Source organism: Martes martes (assembly GCF_963455335.1).
Source record: "Martes martes genome assembly, chromosome: 3".
NCBI lineage: Eukaryota > Metazoa > Chordata > Mammalia > Carnivora > Mustelidae > Martes > Martes martes.
Genome location: NC_137890.1, coordinates 119,901,057 through 119,913,165, shown reverse-complemented (window position 1 = coordinate 119,913,165; position 12,109 = coordinate 119,901,057).

Genomic DNA, 12,109 nt, shown 5'->3' with positions numbered 1-12,109 from the left:
TCATATTCTTTGGCTAAGTACCTACTACTGCAATTACTGGATCATATAGTAGTTTTAAAAATAAAAAAAAAATTATTTTTAATTTTTTGAGGACCCTCCATACTTTTTTCCACACCAGTGGCATTCACCAGTTTGCATTCCCACCAACAATGCATGACAGTTCCTTTTTCTCCACATCCTCCCCACCACTTATTGTTTCTTGTGTTTTTTATTTTAGCCATTCTGACAGGTATGAGGTGGTATCTCATTGTGGCTTTGATTTGCATTTCCCTGATGATAAGTAATGTTGAGCATCTTTTCATGTGTCTGTTGGCCATCTGTATGTCTTCTTTGGAGATATGTCTGTTCATGTCCTCTGTCTATTTTTAAACTGGATTATTTGTGGTTTCTTGGTGTTGAGTGGTATAATATTGGCTTTTTCTTTTGGCCTAGAAAGAGGGTGAAAAATTTACTGAGACCTCAGGGAACCATGAACCAAAAACTTTGAGAATCTCTAAAAAGGGTTAAGAAACATCAGATCACAACTGACAAAAGAGTTAGCAAAAAAAAAGGAAAAAAAATCCTGAACATTCCACCTTTCTATTTATTGCCTATTGCCTATAGACGTTCTCATTCTTTTCTCAGCTATGTAAACAAAGGCAGACATCCATGGCCAGGAGCCAGGCTCCAATTCCTCTGCCTGTTATCAGTTTACTGCTGCTTTACTGGTTTTGAATCCTTTCTATGTATATCTTTGTACCTGTATCTACAGATACATGATATTTATCTGTGTATATGTATATAGAGAGAAGTTTTTTCCTAGCAATGTCTCCTTAAAAAAATTACTTCTGAAAAATTAAAGACATTGGTTTCATGTTACAGAATGTGTTAGTGTAGAAGCTGTGGAGTTCTTAAATCTTATTACAGGCCATCATGGAGAGAGGTGTTGATAGGGAATCAATCTCATTCTAGGTGACCTTTGTCAACTTCACAAGCTCTTTGATGACTTATTATCCATTTATAAAACAAAGAAAATAATGCAGATGTTGTTGAGGTTTTGTGTTTATAAAATAGTCTAAGATGCTCAGATGAAAGGTGTGACTCACAGGAAATGCCAAGTATGAAATAAACCATCCCACAGATTCACAGCTGATCCCTTTCAATGTGATGGAAACTTGATATTTAAAAACTCCCTTGATAAGAATCCTGTTTTCATCAGCTATGCCTTTTCTCTGAAATTTGTTTCATTTTTCTTTCTCCTTTACCATACCTTCGTTAGTTGACATTTATAACCTGCAAGGGAGTCATTGAGCAATTACTTAAGGGAGCCCTGCACAAATATAGTTTCTTTTCCACCAGGTAAAGGTCATGTGGGCATGTTTGAATGTGTTTATCCCTTCCCTTACAGTCCATCAAGGAAATAAACGTTAGGAAAAAGTCTGATTGTTTAATCTCACCACTACCAACAGTTCTATTTTGGTCGGCAACACTCCCTTATTTTAGAATGTTTCCTAGGCAATGTTTAGTAATTCAAAGAAATCAAAGTGAATCTCTATTCAATTCACACAAGCCTTTATAATAATGTACTTTCATATAACAAGCCCATACTCAGATGACATTCATTCACTAAACCATTGTTTGAGGGAACTTTGAATTGGAGGGAGGATTTCATGTATTATCTTTTTCATAAACAACACTTTTCTCGATGAGGGAAATAAAATGATCCTCAATCATTTTAGCATACAGAAATAAACACTACTGAATTGCTGGTGTGCTTCACTATAGCCTTTTGTCTATGCACATTTTTATGTTATATACTTTTTTTGGTTTTATTCACCTCATTTTGTGTCAGTTTCTTTTGGTAATTTTGACTACCATTTACTCCAATTTAAGCAATCATGCTGTATTTATGACCTTTTTTTTTTGCACAAGCTGTCTAAAAAGGTCAATTTAAGATTATTTTAGATACAAGTACATTGAAATTGGGAAATACAGATTTAAAATACATGATTTCTGAAATTTCTATCTGAAATGTTATATAATTTTATATTTACTGACTTACTCTGTAATTAATTCTAAAGCTCATACCACTAGCTATTCATATTGTTAAACCTGAATTTTGGGCAAAAAGTATTTGATCAGCTGTTTTGATAGGAATAAGTAGTACTAATGTGCTCGCCCACTGGATAACTGTACTAAACTCTTACTAAGCAAGCTCCTGAAATCTCAGTAAATTCATAAGTCATCTGGGTTTCATGTGGGACTGGTAGTAATTTCCCTATTCTCAACCACATAAAAATAGTATAAATCTCTCTGGCTTATTAAATCATAACATGCATTCATTCCATTGGTTACACATAGAATTAATAAACATCAATCAGTTCATGATTAGTCTGACAAAAAACTCATGAAACTGGATCATCTTCTGCTCAAAACTGTTTCTGTTTTGAGTTTTTCTTTCTTCTCTTCCTGTGGACAGGTGATCAAAATCTGACCTAAGGAATATGTCCCTCATGCCCTATTCAGTTCCCCTTTCCAGGCAAGGTTTGTGCTTTGGACCTTTCCTGAACATTGCTCCTTGCATCTTTTATCACAGCCTCTGGTGGATCTCCTGGTGGCTGAGGGATTTGTCAGATGATTGCTTTGCTAATCTTATTGAATTTTTCTAAAATGCAAGTCACTGGGGCGCCTGAGTGGCTTAGTCGTTAAGTGTCTGCCTTCTCCTCAGGTCATGATCCCAGGGTCCTGGGATGCAGCCCTGCATCGGGCCCCCTGTCTTGGCAGGCAGCCTGCTTCTCCCTCTCCCACTTCCCCGTCTTATGCTCCCTCTCTTGCTGTGTCTCTCTTTCTGTCAATAAATAAAGTATTTAAAAAAAATGCAAGTCATTGATTGATGTTTCATAAACATGCCTCCCAGATTGTGTCTCCATTCAATAAATGGAAGTCTTTCAAGACCATAATCCTTAAAAGGAACTTTTTGAGGTATAAATTCTAGGCAATAAGAAAGAGTAGTGATAAGTATTGTGAAGGGTAGTAGGGGAAAGAAAGCTACATCTATTCGATACTGGATTTGCAATATGGCCACTTTGGGTCTGATTCTCAGAGGTTGACTTTGACAAAGGAAGTTGTAAGCATGAGATTTGTTAAGGCAATACTTCCAGGAAAAGCCAACAGAGGCATAGGGGAAGCCAGACAGGGAAGGGAAAGAAGTTAAGAAAGGGAGCCGCTTTAGGTCAAGTCCTAGCCCCAGCCTGATCCTACACGGATCTATGCAGAAGACATTACATTTCAGAGCTTGTCTTGTCTTGAGGGAAAGGAATGGGGCTTTCACTATTCCTCACCAGTCATTGACCACAACCTGCCCTGTGAGAGCAACAAGCTCCCTGGCACCTCCAGCTGTTTGCAGATATGGCCAAAGGGGCCCCTGTAACCCAAGAGCAGTCTTCTGAAGATTACAGCTGTGTACTGTCAAAAGCGCAACATACAGAAGCTGAGGGACTCACAAAGAAGCCCAAGACTTACAAGAAAGATCCAAAAGGATATGGTAGAGCACCTACTGTATCTGTTATAATGACATAGACTTGAGAGGGAGCACAGTGGGTGAAAAATGTCTATGCATCCAGATCGTGGGCAGCTGGAGCTTTGTCCTAGAGGTAATTTCTTTTTCTTTCTTTCTTTTTTTTTTTTTAAGATTTTTCTTTATTCATTGGAGAGAGAGAAAGATCAGAAGTAGGCAGAAAGACAGGTAGAGAGAGAGGGGAAGCAGGCTCTCCGCCGAGCAGGGAGCCCGATGTGGGACTTGATCCCAGGACCCTGAGATCATGACTTGAGCCAAAGGCAGAGGCTCAACCCACTGAGCCACCCAAGCGCCACTGTCCTAGAGGTAATTTCAATTCCAGGTCAAGATATAGAATAATAAAGGCACCCCAGAAGTCTTCCTTGTACCTTCTCCCAATCAATAGACCCTTTGAAAAAGTGACAAGTCCTCTGATTATAGTTTGTTTTGCTTGCTTTTTTAAAACCCTTTTATAAATGAATCTTACTGTATATACTCTTCTGTGTCTGGCTTTTTTATTCAACTTATTATGAGATTGATCAATGTTGCAACATTTGAGGTAGTTCATTCTTTTTCATTGCTTTGAAGTATTCCATTGTATGGCTGTTTTACAATTTATTCTACTGTTGCTGGGCACTTAGGTTCTTTCCATGTCACAAACTTTGTATGTAAATTCCTACTCATAGAAGATAAAGAATAAATTAAGAGTAAGACAAAAAGAAATCCCAGTGGCCAATCTGAACTTTTGTAGTAGTTGTTTGTCGACACCTGCCATAGGACTTAAAGTGCCCCTACAGATAAGCTACACTAGTTTACCAACATCTGCAGAAAGACCGGTGGGACCCCATGGACTCAGGCATAACCATTACACCCAGCTACACAGACCCCCTAAAAGAAGGAGCTGCCTATTAGCAGCTCAAAGACCACCCATGCTATATGTGTGGAGATGTAGCTCCAGCCAGACAGCTGGAGGCTCTGACAGTCCAGAAGGCAACCTGACTGCAATCCAGGCCAATGCCTGTCACAGGACTACAACTGTGCCTTGCTGCTGGCATTGTGATGCCTCCTTCCCATATCCACTTCAAGTGATTCGTTAATTCCCACTTCTAACTTTCTTGTGTGACTAACTTGTGTGATAAAGTTGTACAATAAGCAGAGTAATTCATGAATTTAATAACAGTGCTACGTGGTTAATTGAAACATCTCAATTTCATGATTTTTATCTGGACTTAAATTTGCCCTGTTACATTCCAATTTGGGGCTAACATAAGTGACGCGAATATAAATTTCTTGGGAGTGTATTTTGAGGCCCAAATGTTTCCATTTGTGGTAGGCATGTGGATAAATACCTGAGAGCAGAGTTGACTGCATAGACTGTGCATATATTAAGCCTTCGTAGATACTGCCATTGTGCCGTTTTAACTCTCAATAGCACTGCATGAGAATTCCAGTTGCTCTGTATCTTCAGCATTTTTTAATTTTAGTAATTTATTTATTTGAAGAGAAAGAATGATCACGAGCAGGGAGGAAGGCTGGAGGGAGAAGCAGACGTCACGCTGAGCAGGGACCCCGAGAGAGGGCTCAATCCCAGGACCCTGGGATCATGACCTGAGCAGAAGGCAGACGCTTAATTGACGGAGCCACCCAGGAGCCCTTTGCATCATCAGCATTACTCAGTCATCTCACTCTGTAACTTCTAATCACTCTGGGTGTGTGGATTGTTTTTTAAAGTGTGATTAAACTGAAAACTCACAATTAAAATTTTTGTAGACTCTTTTCTTGAATATAGCAACCTCATTTTGAGAAGTGCTGACATTGGTGAATAATTTCTCTCCTCACACATAAAATGGGAACTAAATATTTATTTATTCAACTGATTTTTTTTATTTTTGAGCATTTAGGTATGAATTAACAAGATTTCTCTTACACTGTGCATTACTGAAAACAAGGATTATGTCTGTTTGAATTTGCTTTATACAGAGGAAATTTTAATGCTATCAACTACTGAACACATATCTTTTACAAAAAAATAATTTTTGCTGACTAGTCTTCACCCTAGAACTTTCTAGCTCCAATTTAAGACTGAAGCATCCTGGCAGAAGTATGTGGAAATATCTTGACATCCCTGTAGATATAAAGAATCAGAAGCAAGTCATTTTAGCTTGAAATGGGGGAAAAATACATTTTCAGTGAAGAAGTGTAAGATTATTAAAAAAAAAGTTGGGGCACCTGGGTGGCACAGTCAGTTGTGCTTCTGACTCTTGGTTTTGGCTTAGGTCATGATCTCAGGGTTGTGGGATGGAGACCCATGTTAGGCTCTGGGCACAGTGTAGAGTCTGAGAGATTCTCTCTCTCCCCACTCCCTTTACTGTTCCCCCTGCTCATGCTCTCTCTTTCTCTAGAAATAATAAATACATAAATAAAATATCTTTAAAAAAAGTTATGATTTGCTACAGACCAAAACTTGATAGTGAGGCTGGAGAGAGGTGGCTGGCTGATCCTGGACTAGAATTTGAGAAGGTACTCAGGAGTATGCCTGTGCTCATATATCAGTGTCACTGTATATCATTTTACTAGTATGACTTTATCTTTTCAAGCATTTTAGAACTTTTGCAATAGGCAATTAATTATGTTTTTAATTTAGGTAATCATGCCATAGAATCAGGGGCCATTGCAGGAGGCTCCAATGATCCAAAAATATATATATACACACACATATGTGTGCCTCTGTGTGTGTATCTTTATCTTTGTATGTTTATCTATATCTTTATCTTTGATGGCAAATTGGTTCAACCACATGATTTATATGTTAATTTTTCTCCTTACAATTGAAAAAATCTTAAAAAATAAAAATTAATGCATTTAATTAAATGCTACCTCAAAAAATTGTATATAACTCTATAAAGCATCTGCTCTCAGCCCTCACCAACTAACACTGTCCTTATCAGTTAATGCCCTATCACAGATTTGTAGAATCAGCCACAAAGTAAATCATTGGGAAATGGTGGTTGAAAGAGGAAAAATAAATAAAGAGGGATAATAGTGGAGAAGTGTCTGAAAGGAAAAGAGAGCTGCTCATAATTCAGAGAGAAGAGTAAATTCTTCATTATTTTACTGAATCCTGATCCTCCTCATCTTAGGAAGAGTACAAATGATATGGTTTCTATCTGGAGGATGTTGGGGGAAGAACAGTGGTCCGGTAAAGTCTACTGTGTTCTAATATCTAATTCATAGAATCACACAGTGATTAAATAGGAAAATAATTTTGGCTATCTTAGAGCTATGCTCTTTTTCTCAAATGGGAATGCTGAGGCTCAGAAAAGGATTAAGAACAACCTAAACACCAAATAAAAAGTAGTTTTCCATTTTTCTAGAGGTTTGTTTGCTCCAGATATACCCCTCTCCCTTCCATCCCTCTTACCAGTGTCTATTGTTTTCCATTAAGAGAAAAATCAGAATTCTCTCTTCCATAAGCCCTGGTGTTTTTCTATTTCTGTGTTCTTGTTCATGCAGTCTCTCCACTTACAGACACCTGGACTAGGCTCTGGGGATGACCATGCTGCCATCCAGGAGTCATTTTCCAGGAGAGGAGATGTGTGTGAACAGAGAACAATTACTCCAGCGTACAATGCAGTACATTCATGAAAGTTATGAACCAAAACATGTTCTAGCCACCTTTTGTGCCTGTTGGAATTGCAGAAACTCAACCAAAATACATAGAAATTACAGAAAATATTTTACTAGATAATACATCCATAATACACCCTAAGTAAAAAAGGAAACTCAGCACACCAGAAATTTTGAGGAATTTTTTGATGGGAAAGAGCACATAGGATCATCTAGCTGCAGAAACCATTAAAGAGAACTAAAATATAAAGGCTATAGCTGGAGAAAGCTCTACACTATTTCAGCATTTCCTGAAGAAACTAGGGGAAATATCATGCTCAGATTGAACAAATCAGAGAGGGAGGGGCCCCTGAGGGCAATTAGGGCAATTAATTAAAGACTTTATTTGGATAGCCTGTGCCAGCTGGCTGCTCCCTCCCCACCTTCCAAAAGCAGTTGGCAGCAGCAGTGTTTGCCTCAGGATAAAGCCTAGGGGACTGTTTCATTTACAAAATGAGCTACCTCCTTAGGAGGATACCTCCTATGAAGGTTGGGGTCAGAGATGAAGGAAAGTAGAGCCTGAGGTAACGTGGAACTTCCAAATTCACAGCAAAGATGAAGAAGGAAGAACCACTTATTCCCTTTGTCTACAGGAAAAATTGGGAATGGGACACTCTGAAATGGGAGCTCTGACACAGGACACTCCCTGGGCAGTGCGCCAGATAAGGGCTGAGGAGCCCTCACATCCTACATAAAAGTTATTTGTACACCTTGCAAATTTTCCCAGCCTGACCCTCTTTCCAAACATACAAGTCAGTCTTCTATATTCAGAATTTAATGTCATTTACTGCAAAAAAGATTCTCATTTGATCTGATAAAATACATTCCATTAATCCTATTATGATAAAGATAGTCAACCACAAATATAAATAGCAACCCCAAACTACAAACTAATTGAAGAAACTTAACCATACAAGTGAGTCATTCAAAATACTAAAAGGATCCAAAAAGTTTCTGAGTAGCATAAATAAAAAACCTCTACCCACATTTTGACACACCCTAATGTAGTTTCAGGATGAGAAACATAAAGATAAAATCCTTAACGTTTCTCAAGAGAAAAAATCAGATTGCCTATGAAAGAGTTTTCTTCTAATTAAAATCAGCAATACTGGATACAAGTTGACAACAGAGAAATATCAAAGTTCTGAAAGAGAATACATTAACCTGCAGTTCTTTACCCAGCCAAACCCACTCATGTGGGAGGGCAAAATAAAGATTTGCATTTTTAGATATGCAAAGACTTAGAGAATTTACTACCTATGAATTATTTGTTTCTTTTTAAACCAATTGTGTTGTGTTTTCTTTTTTTTTCTTTAAGATTTTATTTATTTTTTTGGCAGAGAGAGACAGAGAGACAGAGAGCACAAGTAGGCAGAGAGGCAGTCAGAGAGAGAGGGGGAAGCAGGCTCCCTGCTGAGCAGAAAGCCCGATGTGGGGCTCCATCCCAGGACCCTGAGATCATGACCTGAGCCAAAGGCAGAGGCTTAATCCACTGAGCCACCCCTATGAATTATTTGTTAAAAAAAAAAATTACTGAAGAACACAGTTTAGCAAAACAGAGAATGAATCCAAGATGAAGAAGTGGGATACAGGACCAATGTGGGCAAATAAACCGAGAATATGAAATAAACAAAATATAAAGAAAAAAAAAAACCCTGAAATTAAAAATGAAAGATCCTTTCACCATTCCAGGTTGTGTGAAGACTAGGGAAAGGGACATGATAAGCCTCTTGTTTGTTTGGGGGTTTATGCTGACAATAATGTTATTTATCTATTACATTAATTATTAGTATAATTGATTTTAATAAAGGAGAAAACAGTGTATGAACCAAGCCTTGTGAAAGCCCAGAGGATTCTATGAAGATATTTCAGAAGAGGGGGCATTTGAACACAGTCCCATAGGAAGAGGTATTTGTCAAGTAAGAGATGTAGTGGAGAAAGACATTCTTTTTTTTTTTTTTTCTTTTTCTACAGGTGGGGAGAGGGAGTGTGGAAGAGGTAGCCGGAGAGGGAAAGAAAGAATCTCAAACAGGCTCCATGCTCAGCACAGATTCTGACACCAGTCTGGATCTCACAACCCTGAGCTCATGACCTGATCCAAAATCAAGAGTCAGAAGCTTAACCTACTAAGCCACCCAGGTGCCCATGGGGTAGAAGGATGTTCTGAACAAAGTATTCACATGTACAAAGGATGCAGCATTGTATAAGGGGTTGGGTTATTCAAGATAGAATAAGAATTTCAGTGGTAGGGGTACCTGGGTGGCTCAGTCAGTTAAGCAGGTGCCTTAGGCTCAGGTCACGATTCCAAGGTCCTAGGACAAGCCGCCCCACAGGGGGCTCCCTGCTCAGTGGAGAGCCTGCTTCTCCCTCTCCTTCTACCTGCTGCTCTGCCTACTTGTGCACACTCTTTCCTCTTTCTGTCAAATAAATAAATAAAATCTTAAAAAAAAAAAAAAGTTGTTCAGTGGTAGTTGTAGGGTGTGTGGCCTGAGATGTGTCTGGAAAATAAGGTTTTTTCATCTTTTTTTTTTCTCTACAGGGCCAGATGATGATCTAAGTTGACTTCCTTATTGTACTTTCTTAATTACCTACTCTTATCATCCATTTTGCTCCATGACTCATTATTTACACTGAAAAATAAGGCTTAGCACATTATAACCTGCTAGAAATTTCATGTTCTTTCTGAATCAAGAATGATTTCTTTGCTTCCAAAATCATTATGCATATATGACACAAACAGTATAATGAATCATATGCTCTTAAAACTAAGTGGTTATGAATCATAAAGAAAGGTTTATAATATTTTAAATTCTCAAAAACAGAGATTATGGGATAGCACTGATCATCCCCATAACAGGTTGCTATGAAATAAATGTGATCAATAAGCAATTCTAATTTACAGGCCAACTGTTTCCAGTCACTACAGGCCAACATGACCAAGAAACAATGGTTAACGCCCTCAGATATTTAATACAGCTTTCATGTTCTTACTAAGAGGTTTGCTTTTACTGGAAGTGACTCATCCTAATCAGTAAATTATTACATTTTTTTAATGTTCCATTAGCTAAGATTATTTGTGGATATGAATAAGCCTATATTGCATGTGGAAACATAGGCAAACACTCAAGAACGGCTATCAAGTTCCTTTTTAGAGTCCACACAGAACCAGAAGATCACGAAATTGCAACAATATAAAGCCAGAAGTTATAATCGTCTTAAAAAGAACTTATTTTTGTTTAAATGGAAGTTAGAACAAAGAGATCATATACAAAGTACTAAATGTGTAAATAATAATTAGGTAGCAGGAATATAGGTGCAGAAAAAGTAAGACAGAAGAGAATGTTTATCAAGTTTTATACTGATAATTAAAAAAGGCAAAATGATAAGTGTTAAAGTATCAACTTAATCATTTCTTGAGGTATAATTCAGAAGAAAAGGGATTTTGCTGAAGTTGATCTTTCTTGAAACAGAGCACAGAAAACAACAGGTTTCCTTTCACAGAGATGTTCTAAACATACATATATATGTTTTTATATATATATATAAATGATATATATATCATATATATATATGATTTTATTTATTTATTTGGCAGAGAGAGAGAGAGAGAGAGATCACAAGTAGCCAGACAGGCAGGCAGAGAGAGAGGAGGAAGTAGGCTCCCTGCTGAGCAGAGAGCCGAATGCGGGGCTCAATCCCAGGACCCTGAGACCATGATCTGAGCCGAAGGCAGAGGCATGTATATATATGTATGTATATGTATATACTATATATATGTATATACACACACATATATATATACACATACATACATACATATATAAAAGATTTTATATCTTTTATATCCCAGCTGGCTGGGATCTACCTGATCGTTCACTAACTATACCTGGGTCCCCTTTAAAAGATTACATGCCCTCTTTTTTTTTTTTTTAAAGATTTATTTATTTTAGAGACAGAGAAAGAGACAGAGAGTGAGCATGGGTGGGGGAGGGGCAGAGGACGAGGGAGAGAGAATCCTAAGCAGACTCTGCTCTAAGCCAGACATGGGGCTCGATCTCGCAACTTCTGGGATCATGACCTGAGCTGAAACCAAGAGCTGGACGCTCAACTGACTGCACCACCTAGGCACCCTGAAAGATTACACACATTTTAAAGTAAAGTGTCTCACCATCTTAGGAGTGTAGTCTTTTCCTGTCTTCCTCAATTATTTCAAAACAATCTCTCAATAAAGGTAGTAAAAAGCATACTTTTCCTGATACCTGTAAAATGAATGAAAGCATTTAAGAGTCTACTAAAATTTTGATGACAATCAAGACTGTGCCTGGCATCAGTCATATGAAGTTATAAGGCACTTAGTGACTCACAAAATCCTGCTTTGAAAAATTATGAATCTAAAATCTGCAGTTATTGATGCTGATTGCTCTCTAGCGGACATTTGATAGCATGTTTTAAAGAACTAAGCTGAAGACAGTATATTAGCTGGGGAGTTATTTGTTGCCTATTTTCTTTTTTCAGAATGTTTTGTCCATTCAAGTCTCTCTTTTGAAAGACATCTTAAAAAGTAAGACTGTCAGAACTTTGAGAAAACTGTTCCTTCAAACTTCTCTGACTGAATAAGGATTACCTGAATCTATTTGACCCCTTGCCTGATCACATTTTTGTAGTATGTAATACCATTTACATTTTGAACATTCCTTTGCAGTAGAAGACTTGAAGTTCCTTAAAGTTTAAGGAGCTACATTTTCTTTTGTTAATTCTTTCTCTCATTGATTCATTCACTCTGTCTTATGCAATAGTAAAAGTAAGGATATGCTCTATTTGTTACCTACAGCTTAGAGAAAGAACAAACTAAGCTAAACAAAAAAATAATAGTGTTCCTCAAGAAAATTATAAGAAAATAAATTTCTT